This window comes from Scyliorhinus canicula, chromosome 5 (assembly GCF_902713615.1).
Source record: "Scyliorhinus canicula chromosome 5, sScyCan1.1, whole genome shotgun sequence".
Taxonomy (NCBI): Eukaryota; Metazoa; Chordata; class Chondrichthyes; order Carcharhiniformes; family Scyliorhinidae; genus Scyliorhinus; species Scyliorhinus canicula.
In genome coordinates, this window is record NC_052150.1 from 65,529,212 (window position 1) to 65,546,947 (window position 17,736).

A 17,736-nucleotide genomic window follows, 5' to 3' on the forward strand; every position below is an offset into this window, starting at 1 on the left:
GTGGGGGTGTGGGGATGACCTTGGCAAGATGTCCATCCTCGCTGATGATGTGTTGGAGGCTGCGAAGAAGATGTCGTAGTTTCTCCGCCCCAGGAAAGTACTGGACGACGAAGGGTACTCTGTCAGTGGTGTCCCGTGTTTGTCTTCTGAGGAGGTCGGTGCGGTTTTTTGCTGTGGCGCGGTGGAACTGTCGATCAATGAGTCGAGCGCCATATCCCGTTCGTACGAGGGCATCTTTCAGCATCTGTAGGTGTCTGTTGGAGTGCCTGTTGGACTCAACCGGGATCTGGGATTCATGTCGCATTACATTCGGCCCCCACCAACAAGCCTGGACTTGCAGAGGCCTACCGACTGAACTGGCTTGGGACAATTCACACCTCTTTAACCTGGAGTTACCTCTCTCTCTGCATCTTTGATGATTTGATTGCCTGCAGGTGCTCGCATTCCGGGGCATCTCTGACTGTGTCTATATAAACATTTCTGGAACAAGCCTTTCCATTCACCTGAAGAAGGAGCCGTGCTCCGAAAGCTCGTGTTTGAAACAAACCTGTTGGACTTTAACCTGGTGTTGTAAGACTTCTTACTGTGTAAATTATAGTCATTGAGTAAAAACATCACGGTTGGACAGGTGCGACTTCACCTTACAACATGTGCTGAATTATCTGTGGATGTTTTTCTATGTATAGGAATAATTAGAAGAAGAAAGGGAACAAAGCTATTCCTGCATTACACCATCGTTCAAAGAAATTAACAACATTTTATCAATGATGAAATAAGAACTTTTCTTCAAATCATAAAAATGTAGTGGGAATACAATTTGAAATACAAAACTACAAATTTGAATTGTGTTTTCATAATTTACGATTCTTTTTATATATTATTGATTGTTAACCAATTAAATTATTTGGTAAGTTTATTTGGCAACAAGGATGTAACCCCTGTCGTTGATGCAGATGCAAATATCCGTACATACTGGTAATTGGCCAGTAACTTTCTCAGAGCGCCAATCACTGGCAGATTGCCACTCCAAAGGAATTTACCTGAGCTGGAATTCAAAACCCCCTGTTGCAACTGACCTACCTTACTCACGCAGGGTGAGACAGGGGTAGTGAAGTGCACCTCCAGCTGCATCAGCGTGTAGTGGGGGAGCGGCAGGAGTGGGTAGGTGGGGGGGGGGCTGTCCGGTCAGGATGTCAGATCGAGGGGGGCGGGTGTCGGGTCAGAAGAAAGGTGGGTTTGGAATAGGTATGGGAAAGGTTGGGGGTGCAGGTCGGACCGGGAGAGGAAGGGTGGGCCAGACCGGGTGGGGGCTGTCGAACAGGGTGGGGCAGGTCAGGCTGGGCTGGGGGTTGTGGGCAGGAGTGCTTGGTTGGGGGAGTGTGTTGTGGGGTGTCCTGTGGGGTGGGGGGGGGGGAAGTCAGGAGTTCAAGTGGTATAAGGGGTCTCCTGGAGAGTTGGGGGTGTGCGTGGTGGAACGATCCCCCTGGAGGTTCAGCGGTGAGGACATGTCCTGTGTGGGGCTTGGCCTCGGTCTAAAAATAGTTACTCTGATGTTAGTAGTGATTATTTTTCTTCTGACTCTTTCAGAGCATCTATCAGGGTAAAACTGGCAGAACTATCTGAAATTAGAGATTGAAATCACTTTGTAAGATGGTTCCCAGCCCATCACAATTGTTCAGGGGAAGTTAGATCTTCTGGACAATTGCCAGAACTTCCAAGAAGGATCCACCAACGCATCATCAGGTTTCCCCAAAATGCGACACTGGGGCGGCAGGAAGTTCAGGCCCCATTATGTTTCATGTTAATTTCTGCAATCATGCTTCAGGTCTGAATATTCATAACATATGAAACTGTTCAATCACGTAAGATTATTTTACCTTCACAAATGTAATTGATGCCCAAATCAAGCTTGATTTATTAATTCATAAAATATACCTATGGTTATTTCTATTCTAATCTTGATGTCTGACCTTGGTGAGTTAAATGTGTTATTTTGTTATTTTTAAAAATCTTGTACTTTTGATGTGTACTGTCTGTTTCATCTTGGATCTGGCATCTAAATGGGGTTTCTTTATGGTTTCCCTGTTACCCTAAGTAGACCAACATTGACTGTTAACTGCAAAAAACATTCTTGTTTCTTGACAGATCCAGGTACACCTCAGTACTTTACTGATGTTGTACAAGTCCCACCAAATCTCAGTCTCTTAGTAATGTGACATCCCATCATAGTTACATCACTATCAGGTGCTCTTTACTCTATATTCCCCCCACCCCCAAATTTTTATCCCAAGTATAATCATACTCCTACATCCCCCTCGAAAGTTTCAGGCTCCAAAGGGTGGTGCCTAGACCAATCTCCCTGGTCTTGATTTAATTTTGTGTTTGAGGACAAGTTGCGTGCTCTCATTGTTCGAAAGAAGTGTTTTCCATTAGGGTGGGTGTAGAGTTTCTATTTGTTTCTGGTTCATTGGCTGGGATTCTCCCCTACCCGGCGGCGTGGGGGGTTCCGGCGTACCGGAGTGGCAAGAACCACTCCGGCGTCGGGCCTCCCCAAAGGTGTGGAATTCTCCGCACCTTTAGGGGCTAGGCCCGCGCCGGAGTGGTTGGCGCCCCGCCGACCGACGCGAACGGCCTTTGCCGCCCCGCCAGCCGGCGCCACGGCTGTCCGAAAGGCCTTTGCCAGCCGGCGTGAGTCCGCGCATGCGCCGGGGGAGGAGGTCTCTTCCACCTCTGCCATGGTGGAGGCCGTGGCGGCGGCGGAAGAAAAAGAGTGCCCCCATGGCACAGGCCCGCCCGCTGATTGGTGGGCCCCGATTGCCGGCCAGGCCACCGTGGGGGCACCCCCCGGGGTCAGATCACCCCGCGCCCCCCCCGAGGACCCCGGGGCCCGCTCACGCCACCTGCTCCCGCTGGCACCAGAGGTGGTTTAAACCATGCTGGCGGGATTGGCCTGTCAGCGGCGGGACTTCGGCCCATCGCGGGCCGGAGAATCACTGCAGTGGGCCCGCCGACCGGCGCGGCGCGCTTCCCGCCCCGCCGATTCCCGGGTGGCGGAGAATTCAGGCCACGGCGGGTGCGGGATTCATGCCGGCCCCGGGCAATTCTCCGACCCCCCCCCGAGGGGTCGGAGAATTCCGCCCATTGTCTCCATCCAGATCAAAATAGTATGTCCAATAGAAAGCAAGGTTCTATTGGTTTCCTTCCCAATATTACTAAACCCATTCCTGGGTATTGCCATGTCCTTGTAAGAAAAGTGGAGGGCGCCAATGCTTCACTCTGTTAGCAATTCATGGCAAATGTAAGGGAATGCGTCTTGATTAAAAACTAAGAAAGCTTAGAAACATAGAAAATAGGAACATGAGTAGACCATTTGACTCTTCGAGCCTGCCCTGCCATTCATTATGATCATGGCTGATCATGCAACTCAGTAACCTGTCCCCGCTTTCCCCCCATAATCTTTGATCCATTTAGCCCCAAGAGCTACACTTAACTCCTTCTTGAAGACATGCATGTTTTGGCCTCAACTGCTTTCTGCAGCTAGAGAATTCCTCAGGCTCACTACTCTCTGGGTGAAGATGTTTCTACTTAGCTCTGTCGTAAATAGTCTATCCCGTATCCTCAGACTGTGACTCATGGTTCTGGACTCCCCCGGCAATCGGGAATATCCTTCTTGCATCTACTCTGTGTAGTCCATGAGTTCTCCCCTCATACTTTTAAAATCTAGCAAATATAATCCTAAACAACTCAATCTCCTCATACTGCTTTCCAGGAATCAGTCTGTTAAACCTTTGCTGCACTCCCGCTATAACAAGAATATCCTTCCTCAAATAAGGAGACCAAACCTACACTTGCATTCCAGATGTGGCCTTACCAAGGCCCTGTACAACTGCAGAAAGACATTTGTGCTCCTGTATTTGAATCCTCTCGTAATGAAGGCCAAGATACCATTTCTCTTCTTTACTGCCTGGTGCACCTGCAGGCTTCCTTTCAATAGCTGGTGTACAAGGACACACAGGTCTTGTTCCACATTCCCCCCTTTTAATCTATAGCCATTCTGATAATAATCTGCCTTCCTGTTTTTGCTACCAAATTGGATAACCTCACATTTATCCACATCATACTGCATGTTTCCACTCACTCAAATCTCTGCATCCTACTTGCAGCTCACTCTTCCACTCAGCTTTGTGTCATCTGAAAATTTGGAGATATATATTTAGTTCCCTCATCATTAACATACATTCTGAATAGCTGGGGTCCCAGCACTAATTCCTGCATGAAACCACTAGTCACTGCCAGCCACTTAGAAAATGAGCCCTTTATTCCTACTCTTTATTTCTTGTCTGCTACGAGTTTTCTATCCATCTCAATCCTTCTAAATCATTCATGATTCTGAGATGTTTTCTCCGTGCGAAGTATTGGCTAAGTACTGAATTATTTGAAATGTACTCTAGCCATCTCTACCAGAAATACTGTTTAATCATGATGCACTTGTCATCCTGCTGTTGTGCTTTCTTAATTCCTTATAATCTCTTCTTAGTGGCTGGTGTTCTGTAATGAGCAAAGTGTATGCTTCCACTTCCTCAATAAAATTTCAATCTTCCAGCATGACTCCTTCCTCTGGTCTTCATGGCATTACATCCGCTGCTGTTTGGCACTTCGCGTGAATGTACTCAGTAAATGATTCATATCTCATGAGTTTCAATCCAAAAAATTGAATCAGAGAACTTCTCGCAGGCCCAGGTGGCTGCTAATGCTTCTTTCTCAATGGTTGCATATCTCTTCTCTGTGTCTGTGAAAGATCTTGCAATGTTGTAAACTGGTTTTCTTAGCCCATCATTTTAAATTTGAAACAGCACTGCAGATGATCCATCTGCTGCTGCAATTGTTGGCAATTCTGGAGCATAATGCGCTGGAATTTCTGGAGAAATTAGGAGATTTTTCATCTTGTCAAAAGCATTTTGCTTGTCCATGTCCCAGCATAACTGTTGACCTTGTCTCAACAGATGTTGTAGCAGCTCATTGATTTCCACCAAGTTTGGGAGGAGCTTTCATACTTGATTAACCATCTTCGGCAATCTTTGTAATTCTGTGATGTTTTCAAGCCATACCAACTGACCATCTCTACTGACCTTTGTTTTCTGTTGGTCAAATGTAATTCCCAAAGCTTACACAATGTACCCTAAGAATTTTATCATAGGCTTGGTAAATTCACATTTGTCATTTAATGTCAAACTTATTACTTGGACTGCACTCCCTCGAATGTTATGTTCTTCCCTCAATATACTGTTCATGCGAATGACGTCCTTATTTCATATCACTCCTTCAATGTCTTCCAGGGTCAGAGACGCCATTCATTGGAATATCTCAGGTGCAGAAGCAAGTCCAAATGGTAATCTATTTGAGCAATAACGGCCAAATGGGATGATAAAAGTATTATCTAGAATCCTTATCTAGAGGCAATTGCCAAAAACCATTGTCAACATCTAATTTTTTAAAGAGAGTGCTTTTTTGATCATTTGGCAAGACTTTCATCCATGGGTGGATCTCAAGCCCAACTGACCTGTTTAATTGAGTCAAGTCCGAACAGACTCTAATGGAACCATTTTTCTTTAATATTGTGACCATTCCAAAATACCACTTTGTTAGTATGGTCATTGGAGACATGACCCTTTGTTGTAAAACGGGTTCAATATTGCTCTGAACTTTGACTAAAAGTGGGTGAGGGACCTTCCTTTCTGTGAAGAGGCCTATAAGCTTAGTGCCTGTCCTTAGTGTTATGTTTTTTAAAAAATCATTCTGGGGATGTGGGGATTACTGGATAGGCCCACGCTTATTGCCCATCCCTAATTGCCCTTGAGAAGGTGGTGGTGAGCTGGCTTCTTGAACCGCTGCAGTCCTTGTGGTATAGGAAAACCAACAGTGCTGTTAAAGAGGGAGTTCCAGGACTTTGTCCCAACGACAGTGAAGGAATGGTAACATATTTTGAGTCAAGATGGTGAGTGGCTTGGAGTGGAACTTCCAGTTAATGTACAGTTTTGGTCCCCTTATCTAAGGAAATATATACTAGCATTGGAGGCAGTCCAGGGAATATTGACTAGGTTGATCCCAGATAAGGAAAGGTTTTCTTATGTGCAGAGGTTGAGTAGGTTGGGCCTGTACTCAATGAAGTCTGGAAGAATAAGAGGTGACATTATTGAGAGATGTAGGATTCTCAGCAGGATTGAGAGGACAGATTCTGAGAGGTTGTTTTCCCTTATGGGTGGATCAAGGACCAGAGGGCCTAACTTTAGACCAAGGGTTCGCTTATTTAAGACAGATGTAAAGAGGAATTTCTTCTCTCAGAGGGTAGTGAATAATTCTTTACTACAGAGGCTGGGTCATTAAGTATTTTCAAGACTGAGATAGACAGATTTTTAATTAGTGAGGCAATCAAGGGTTCTGGGAATAAGGTGGAAAAGTGAAATTGAGGATTATCACATCAGATCAATAATAATCTCATTGAATGGCAGAATAGACTCCAATGGGCCGAATGGTCTGCTTTTGCTCCTGTGTTTTATAGTCTTATGATGGTGTTCTCATGTGTCTGCTGCCCTTGTCCTTCTAGATGGTTGCAGTCATGTGTTTGGAAGGTTATGTCTAAGGAGCATTGGTGAGTTCCTGCAGTGCATCTTGTAGATGGTACACACTTCTGCCACTGTGAGTCAATGGTGGAGGAAGTGAATGTTTGTGAATGGGGTGCCAATCAAGTGGGCTGCTTTGTCCTGGATGGTGATGAGCTTCTTGAGTGTTGTTGGAGCTGCTCTCATTAAGGCAAGGGGAGAATATTCCATCACACTCCTGATTTGTGCCTTCTGGATTGTGGACAGGCCTTGGGGACTCAGGAGGTGAGTTACCCACCACAGAATTCCTTGTTTCTAACCTGCTTTTGTAGCTTGATGTTTACATGGCTAGGCCAGTTCAGTTTCTGGTCAATGATAATCCCCAGGACGTTGCTAGTGGGGTTTTCAGCAATGGTAACACCATTGACTGTCAAGGGCAATGGGTATTTCTCTCTTTTTGGAGATGATCATTGTCTAGCACATGTGTGGCACAAATGTTACCTTCCACTTGTCAGCCCAAGGCTGGATATTGTCCAGGTCTTGCTGAATTTGTGAATTCGGACAGGGATTGTACATTTTCTAAGGATTCTGAAGTAGTGCTAAACAGCGTGCAATCATCAGCAAACATCCCCACTTAAGACCTGATACTGGACGGAAGGCCATTGATGAAGCAGCTGAAGATAGTTGAGTCTAGGACACTACACTGAGGAACTCCTGTAGTGATGTCCTGGAGCTGAGATGATGACCTCCAACAATGGCAACCATCTTACTTTGTGCCAGGTCTGATCCCAGCCAGTGGAGAGTTTTCCTCCAAGTCCCATTGACTCCAGTTTTGCTAGGGCTCCTTGATGCCATAATCAGTCAAATGCTGCTTTGATGTCAAGGACAGTCACTCTCACCTCTCTGGGTTCAGCTCCTTTGTCCATGTTTGAACCAAGGCTATAATGACGTCAGGAGCTAAGTGACCCTGGCAGTCTCGAAACTGAGTGTCAGTGAGCAGGTTATTGCTAAACAAGTGCCACTTGCTAGCACTGTTGATGACCCCTTCCATCGCTTTACTGATGATCCAGAATAGATTGATGCAGTGATAATTGCCCGGCTGGATTTGTTCTGTTTTTTGTGTACAGTAAGAAGTCTTACAGCACCAGGTTAAAGTCCAACAGGTTTGTTTCGAAAGAAATGGGTCCAGGGTAAAATCAGGGTAAAATAAGTTTGACTTTAAATGACAAATGTGAATTTACCAAGCCTATGATAAAATTCTTAGGGTACATTGTGTAAGCTTTGGGAATTACATTTGACCAACAGAAAACAAAGGTCAGTAGAGATGGTCAGTTGGTATGGCTTGAAAACATCACAGAATTACAAAGATTGCCGAAGATGGTTAATCAAGTATGAAAGCTCCTCCCAAACTTGGTGGAAATCAATGAGCTGTTACAACATCTGTTGAGACAAGGTCAAAGAAATGGGTCCAGGGTAAAATCACAACACAAACAAGAATTATGGTTTCACATGAGTTCAGAGTCCAATGGTGTATTCTTTCAGAGGTTAGCAGGCTGAAAACGATGCAGGGTAATTTGTCTTTTCAGAAGTGAGGATTTCCACAATGGAAGCAGGCACACACAGATGAATTAGTCTTCCGAGCACAAATACAGGAGTTCCAGTGTTGCACTAGTACACAGTGTAGATGTGGGGCTGGGAAAAGTAGCGCAATAGACCTCTTTCTGCTGCATTGTTTTGGCTGGTTCAGCCCCACTTGGTAATATTACAGATTCCAGCAGCTTGGCGAAGGGAGGTCTTGGAACATACTTTCCACTTCCTCCCCAGGATTAGGAGAAAGGGAATATTTTTCTCGATCTGGAATCTTGAGAGGTTTAATAGGGGAGCCAGGGTCCCTTTTATCCTTGCTGACATACCCTCTCCAGTGGCCAGAGTGCTGCCTTAGACGTGTAAAGGGGGTTGGTGCATTTCTTTGGAATTTGATTTTCTGCAGTCACAGCAGGCATTCGCCCATCTTTAAAGATAACAACATCCCTGCTGAATTCTGAAAATTAGTAATTCCGCTAGAATGAGTCATGGCTAGTCAGGCAGTTCAGGATCAAACCTGTGTCCATTTAAAAAATAAAATAATAATTTATAATGCAGCCAGGTTAATATGCACAATCTTTCCTCCTGTTTTCTGGATGGGATAAATATTTTTTACTTGTGAGGTAGGCAGCAAAGCTATTGTGGAACAATGGGCGGAATTCTCCGCTCCCCACGCCGGATGGGAGAATCGCGGGAGGGCCGGGCGACTCACGACACGCTCCCCTGGCACCCCCCAAGATTCTCCCACCCCCCCCCCCCCCCCCCCACCCGGGCTTGGAAGAATTCTCCGGCCCAAATGGGCCGAGCAGCCTGCCTTTCCCGACCGGTTCACGACGGTGGCAACCACACCTGGTCGCTGCCGTTGTGAACATGGGCGGTAAATGCTCATTTGAAGCTTGTGGGGGGCGGAGAGGGGAGTGAGCACCACGGCCATGCTCAGGAGGGGACTTGCCGCGATCGGTGCCCACCGGTCGTCGGGCCGGCATCACAAAGCGACGCACTCTTTCTCCTCCGCCGCCCCGCAAGATCAAGCAGCCATGTCTTGCGGGGCAGCAGAGGGGAAGATGGCAACCACGCATGCGCGGGTTGGAGCCGTCAGCTGTCGTGACGTCAGCGGCGCGTGCGAGGGTTGGAGCCGGCCAACCTGCGCATGCGTGGCTGATGTCAAAGAGGCGCCGCCATCGCGTCATTCTCGGCGCGCCGCCCAAGCGTCAAGGCCCGGCGGCTGAGATTTACGGAGCGCTGCTCCAAGCCCCCCCCCGGGTGGGGGTGAATTAGGTGCGAGGAGCGGTATCCGAGGCCGTCGTGAAACTCAGCCGAGTTCACGACGGCCTTCCCGATTTATAGCGGGAGCGGAGAATTCCGCCCGATGTGTCTCAAGACAGCAGCGTTTAGAATTTGAAATTTAACCATGCATCTACCCCTCTCCGGATACTTACACATAGATATTAGGAAACATGATTAGCCTCCCCATTATCTTGAGAGCAAAATCTGGCCTCAAGTAAGATTACATGTCTGGTTGAAGTGCTGGTTTACTGTGGCCACTGATGCTCTTGTTGGTTTCAGCTATCACTGGCTAGAACATTTGTCTAATTATTCAGGTAGTGATGAGGAAACATTTCCTGACTATTGCTAGCAATTCCTGGCTTCAGAACGATGAACATTTCACGAATTATGGCTGGAATTCTTCGTTAGGATTATCTGTTTCCACCGTTAGTGCATCCTCGCCCGCGATTTTACCGATGGTATTGGGTGGCTCAGATGGGAAATCCCATTGTCAAGAGGTGGCGGATTGAGAGAATCCCGCTACCAGCAAGGGCTCACTGGGGGACCAGAGAATCCAGCCCTACAATGTGGAAAAATATTCCATTTCCCCCATCATTGTCACTCCCTTCCTTCAGCCAAAGCACGTATTTCCTTGCAAGGGCAGGGAACATTCTGAAATGAAAACTAATTTCAAACAGCTTAGTAAGGAGATACCCGAGTTATTTTAACAAAAGCCCAAAACAATATTTCATATTGAAATGCATTGAGATTTGTTGAACACAGGGCTAAACTGTATTGCCCCAAGCAATTTAATGTTTTCTTTTCCAAATCATTGTGTGCTTGTGTTTTTAATCAGAAAATGTGCATTTGGTGTGAAATATGAAAAATGGATGAAGATATATAAAGGATGAGACAAGTCAAGAATACTTACACAGCTCTGTTCCCATTATATTAAACAATTCTGTTAAGAACAAGAACTGCCTTTAAAATAACAGTATAAGCCTTTGTTTTCATTGCATACATTACAGATCCTGAGGCAGATTATGATGGAAGAACAAGAAAGAACGTCAACCCATCTGCTCAATTCATCTAAATACAGCTTCAAGACCTAATCTGATGGGTTTTATTCTCCTTTTGTCTTGTGCCTTACTCTGCACACGTGCACTCAGATTTTGACTTTGTGCGATAATATGTAATGGGTGGCAACAGATTGACACCTGTTTCATATCTCTCATGATTTTCATTGAAGTCAATATGCTTTCAAACGAGGAGATGACGCTGCTTCACTTCTTCCAGAAATTTGCCCAGTCGAGGCCCTTCCTTTTATTTTGATAAATTTAGAGTACTCAATTATTTTTTTTCCCCATTAAGGGACAATGTAGCGTGGCCAATCCACTGAACCTGCGCATCTTTTGGGTTGTGAGGGTGAAACCCACCAGACACGGGGAGAATGTGCAAACTCCACATGGACAGTGACCCAGGGCTGGGATTTCAACCTGGGTCCTCAGCGCTGAAGTCCCAGTGCTAACCACTGCACCGCCTGCCACCCCTAGCTGAGGCCCTTCCTGAGGCTCTTAGTTGGATGGTCTCCAATTGTTTGACCTTCGCTAAGTTTATAGACAGAAAACTTCAGAATTAAAATCTTGACTTGAACAACATCAACTAAGAAAAGACAAAGCAAAATCCAACACTTGACTTGATGACATGATCTGGAAGAATGTAAGCAAGAAAAGAAAACTTTCCTTCATTTTCAGCAAGTTGCATCATTTACGCCAGCTCCACAGTAGATTGTCACATTTATAATGTTCTTACACTGTGAGTCTGACAGAACAACCAGGTGGAAAGCATATACAGAGGCATTTGATATGGACAGGAAATGGGATAAGCATTCAGCCAGAAGAGAAGCAAGTGCTGGCAAGCAGAGAGCAGACTGAGTTTGCAGCAGGAAACAAAGCAAGATGGAGCATCTTTGACCTGCAGGGAGCGACAAACCTGGGAAGAGGAAACTGTAACACGGATGCTCGTCTGAACTTAAGTTCCCTGCAGGGCTTTCATGTTGGGCATAGGCGAGTGTTAGAGCCTGTAGTGCTGATTACATGCCTCAATGTTTTACAATACATTGCAGTTAGCGGTAGCAGGAGTACCAGATTTGACCATATTATGAAGCTTCATTGCTAGTTGAGTATGTTTATTTTTGCTTAAAGTTCTCCACTGTAGTAATTTGCAGACTGCAAATTACAGTTGTATTGTGCAGTTGGGATATTAATGTTTTTTGCTTAAGATACCAAATGTCTTCCTCTATTTAGGTTTACAAGAGCATCATTCGTGTTGTAAACATGACCTTCCTTGTTAAAGATCAATCTAAAAAAGAAAAAAGAAACATTAAAATAATTAGTAACAAAGCATGTTCTCACTACAATTTATTGGATATGGGTTGTTTTCATTGCAAGTCTTAAAATGGTTGAAACTTGTTTTATGAGACAGAGCAACTTTAAATAGCTGCAGTGGTTGCGCTGGTGGTTGGGTTCAAAGGTCATCTCTTGCTCCAAGCACATGAGTCAGCTTCATATTGAACACATTTTTACCACAAAACCCGCCTGTTTTGCTCATTCTTACTAATTACATTCTTAAGAGAGGTCTGGATTGACTCAGGCCTTATATTCCAATTTTGAATAGCACGTAGACATCATTAATTCATACTTAAACGTTAACGCACTAATTTACAGCAATAAAACATGTTGCTAATATGGGAAGAATAATGTTGACACAATGAATGGCAAGTTAAATTTCCATTGCACAGAAGTGCAAAACTGTTATCAAAACTTATCAAAACAAAATCATATGAATTGAATTAATAGCTTGTTGTAACGTAAAAGATTTATCACTCCACTAAATCGTCTTATTTCCCCTTCTGCTCTATTCATAGCGAAAGGTTTTGAGTATATCAATGGAGATGTTTTACTGCAATTGTATAGGGCATTGGTGAGGCCACACCTGGAGCATTGTGTGCAATTTTGGTGTCCTTATCTGAGGAAGGATGTTCTTGCTCTGGAGGGAGTGCAGCAAAGGTTTACCAGGCTGATTCCTGGGATGGCAGGACTGTCATACGAGGAGAGGGAGAGACTAAATTGGTTAGGGTTATATTCATTGGAGTTCAGAAGAGTGAGAAGGGATCTCATAGAAACTTACAAACATCTGACAGGATTAGACAGGGTAGATTCAGAAAGAATGTTCCCGATGGTGGGCGGGTCCAGAACGAGGGGTCATAGTTTGAGGATAGGGGGTAAACCTTTTAAGACTGATGTGAGGAGAAATTTCTTCACCCAGAGAGTGGTAAATCTGTCGAATTCGCTGACACAGAAAATAGTTGAGGCCAAAATGTTGTGTCATTTCAAGAAGGAATTATTTGATTTATAATCTTTATTGTCACAAGTAGGTTTACATTAACACTGCAATGAAGTTACTGCGAAAAGCCCCTAGTCGCCACATTCCGGCGCCTGTTCGGGTACACGGAGGGAGAATTCAGAATGTCCAAATTACCTAACAGCACGTCTTTTGGCACTTGTGGGAGGAAACCGGAGCACCCGGAGGAAACCCACGCAGACACAGGGAGAACATGCAGACTTCGCAAGGACAGTGACCCATGCCGGGAATCGAACCTGGGATCCTGGTGCTGTGAATCCACAGTGCTAACCACTGTGCTACCGAATTAGATATAGCTCTTGGGATAAAAGGATCAAGGGATACAAGGGGTAAAGCAGGATCAGGGTATTGAACTTGATGATCAGCCATGATAAAATGAATGGTGGAGCAGGCTCGACGGGCCGAATAGCCTCCTCCTGCTTCTATTTTCCATGTTTTTATGTTTTTTAGTACATTTGCGTTCTCAGCTTTGCAATTATATACTTAGGAAAAATGAAAAAGAACAGCTCAAATAAATTGTAAGGGTCCTTGCTGTTTATGTGCAGTTTATTCCCTTATTTCCCCTTTCTTTTATTACGCTGTTGTATTTTTGATGTTAAGACAACAAGCCTGTGCCTTTAATTCAAACAAAAGAATCCAGGAGGCTGTGCTGGGTTAAGCTGGTAATTGCAGACTGGCCTGTATCAGTGAGGACTCAGTTTGATTGATTGCTGGTGTCCAATGAATTGGCCCAAACGGCTGTGATGTGTTGGGCAACAGGTGGTGATTGGGTCTGATCCCATTGAGATGTTTTTCAGAATCCAAAGGTTGAGTTTGGTTTTAGTTTTGATTCTGGTAGCCTGATGAAGAGATCTAACTAACTCTCTCCAAAAAGCTAATTATTTCCAAAAGACCACTGTGAGGGCTGACTCTCCAACAAGTTTGGGTACTGTTATCTTAAGACTGAAGTCAAACCACGAGCTGAAAGCAAAGTTTGATGTGAAATAAAGTCTCTCTGCAGAATGATAGATGCCTGAATGCGAACCTCGAGCTGAAGACACAATTTGATGAGGAACAAGATGCGGGATTCTCAATTTCAGAGTAATGACTCCAGGACAGAAACAGACGTCTACGACAGCAAAATTAGCGCTGCTCCTGGAGCAATTCAACAACCGTTCATGAGCGAGCAGAGCGTCATGTCGAACATGAACGATTCCAATGAGAAATGGTGCCGGGGCCAGGATTGACACTCGAGGGGCTGACAAGCTACAGCCGCTATTAGCACTCCACACACACTGATTCCTGCTGACACGGTGGCAGCACGGAGAGCAGCACCCCGGTTTGCAGATGCGGAGCTAGAGACCCCGCTAGATGCCGTGGAGGTGAGATGGACTTTCCTGTCCCTTGGTGGGAAGGAACCTGCCACCCGCCACCGTACACTGGGCCTGGGTACAGATGACAGAGGCCGTGAGTGCCGTGGGCCCCACTGCCAGGATCCGTCGGCAGTGCCGCACAAAATTGCACAATCTTCTCAGAGCAGCCAGGGTGAGAAGGCAGCACTGTGCCCCCAGCACCGAGCCCCATTACACACTCCCATAAACAACATCCCCCCCCCCCGACCCATAGGGCAGCCGGACTCCACCCGCCGGCAGTGGGCGTGCACCTCACCCTGCACCACATGCCAACACCCATAAAGACTGCCATGGCTGGGTGCCATGGCCTCAATGGCCACCAGCTACCCACCCCATGTCTTGTGCTGCATGTATCTGGCTGCCGAACACTCTGTGCTTTCTGTCTCTCCCGTATTCCTCCCGCCGCTCCCCAGGAGAAGACGGCTCACAACCCCCGGGAGCGGGAAAAGACCAGAGGGGGACTGCCAAACCTACGCCCCACACTGCAGCTGACCAGAGAAGCAGTGGGCACTGGACCTGGTTGGTGGGCCTGCAGAGAAGGCATTCACAGAGGTGGAATTCGGCAAAGGGTGAGCATGTGAGACCCCGCTAAGGTTCCCCATGGCACTTGTGTCATCACCCCCAGAACCATACCCACAACCTCCCCACACCCCCAACACCAACACCACCACCCCCACACACACCCTCCACCTTCTCCATCACCCCCCTTCCCACACCCCTCCTCAATCACCACCCACCACCCCAACCCACGATCCAATCCTGTGTCATGTCTTGTGCCTTGCAGGATCACCTGGCACTGAGATGGGCCCTTCTGGTGACCCTGAACCAGCCCCAACCCCAAGCAAATAGCAGTGAGGAAGAGGACACAGACAGCAACAAGAGCTATTGAACCGCAGCCCGAGACATCCTGGAGTAACAGTCCAGGACGACACTGCGATACTGACTTCACATCATCGCTGTGTCCAACACCCTCGACCATCCCATAGACACTCACCTCGGTTGGGCACTTTAGCCCACACGTGCTGTGGTGCATCAGGTGGAGATAGGAACCCACGAGGTGGCGGATGGTCGGAGGGCGGCCTGATCCCAGAGACTAGCTGCTGTCGGAACGAGTTTTGGGCTTCTGGAAAGGGCGGTCCCATCAATAGTGGAGATGCACTCGCAGAGCCAGAGACTGCATGAGGGGTTGTCAGCAACCGTCCACACCTGGAAGGTGCAGTTGGAAGAGTCCAACTGCCTGCATGGGTCGGAGGCAGTTTTGACTATGCCTACCACCCAGGCCAACGCCACATGTGTGGCGTCCGTGGAAGAGGCCTTGGGGGCAAAGGTATCGGTACTGGGCCAAGATGTCCAAGGCTTTCTATGCAGGTCGTGGCCGAGGCACAGGTTAGGGCTGCCTAGACATTGCATGGCACTCCAGAGCATGGCCCAGTCATAGCAGGTCTTGACTTAGGACGTCAGTGGTATTGCCTGTCTGACCTGAGCCAGGCACAGCGGGAGGTCCACAGTCACTGGCCGATGTGGTACCGACCCAGAGGGAAGTGGCACAGTCACTGGGTGAAGTGGCACAGACCCAGAGTGAGGTGGTCCACTCCCTGTGCACATCGCCATGAGCATTGAGACATTGGTCGAGATTGGAGTGGGACTCTAGGACTGGCAGTGTCAAGTGGCGGGGACACTCAGAGGTTAGCTCCGCTTGCACCCCCATCAAAGGAGTAGCCCACGGGACATTGTGAACCCTGAGAGAGGACACAGAAATAGAATTTACAGTGCAGAAGGAGGCCATTCGGCCCATCGAGTCTGCACCGGCCCTTGGAAAGAGCACCCTACCTAAGCCCACACCTCCACCCTATCCCCGTAACCCAGTAACCCCACCTGACCTTTTTGGACACTAAGGGCAATTTAGCTTGGCCAATCCACCTCACCTGCACATCTTTGGACTGTGGGAGGAAAGCGGAGCACCCGGAGGAAACCCACGCAGACACGGGAAGAACGTGCAGACTCCAAGTGACCCAAGCTGAGAATCAAACCTGGGACCCTCGAGCTGTGAAGCAACAGTGCTAACCACTGTGCGACTGTGCTGCCACCACAGGGCCTTGGACTCCTCCCTCCTGTCCCTGATGCATTTGATGGGCAGCGGGCAGAACAGGGCAGCACCACGCCACCTGTGACACCCGAGCAGCAGCCAGGCCCGTCCAGGCCCAGTCGCCCCAGAAGACAATCGCCATGGGGGCCAAGGTTACAGGACAGAAAATGCAGCAGGCCACCTCCACTCCTGATGTACCACCTGGGGATCCACCAAGGCGTAACGTTTGGTCCCTTAAGGCCAGTTACGCCGGCATGGGTGCAGCACACAGTACAGCGTTAGGGGCTAGGGCACAAACTTGGACATTTTTGTTTACCACTTCACAATAAACACCGGTTCACAATGTCTCAACCTTTCATGGTACTCTGTCGGAAGGGTGTGAGGGGTGGCCTGAGCTGGGCTGGCTGCAGAGGGAGTGCTGTGGAGCAGAGAGGGAGATGAGCAGAGGTTGGGGGTGGGCTTGAGCGAGAGACCCCAGTTCAGCCAGCACTCACCATTCCGGTGCCCTCCCAGAATCCCTTTCCACCCCATACCCCCACAGCCTCCCCCTCCCAAACCCCCTCCCCTGACCGTCACCTCCTCCATCAACCCAAGGGTTTGGTGGGATCGTGTGATGGAATGGGCAGCTCGCATGCAGGGATCACCCAGGTGGATGGTGGAATGTGATGAGCTGGACAGGAGTGATGGTCAAACTGTGCAGAGCACATGGATATGTACATGTAAGGTGTCTAGCGTGCAGAAAAAGAACAACATATGTACAAGGAATTATTTATAAGTCCATTCGTTGAGGCTGTTGTCGGATTCTTGTGAACCGCCTGAGAGGTGGAGGCAGAGATGAAGGTCTCTTGACCGGTTGGCATGCAGCCAGAGTGGTGACCTCGTGAAGCGAGATGTCCGGAACGGGCAGAAGGACATCTGGGAAAGTGAGATCCGGTGGTGCGCATGCAAGTTTGCGTTGTGCCCTTCTGTTGCGCCAAACAACAACAGCTGGAGCTGACCAGCCTCCAGTAGGCAACTGGATGCGAACAGTGTCCTTCGGAGAGAGCATCCATAGCGTGAGCATCATATGCTGTCTTTTGCCGGTTTCTGATCCGCTGCATCTTTTACAGCACGGGAAGGTGATCCAGGTCAGGTACATGAATGGCCGGAACAGTCATCGGCAGGTTACGATTCACTAGGAGCCGTGCCGGAGACATACCGTTGGGCAATGGAGTTGCCCTGTATGCCGGAAGAGCGAGATTGAAGTCCGAAGCTGTGTCCGCACAATCCACTTTAAGGATTGGTGTATGTTTTGGTGAATGTGTGGAGGCATGGTTATGCATGGTGATGATGCCCACTCGATACGGGGACTCCGGGCAGTCATCGTCTGGATCGGTGATGGGATCCG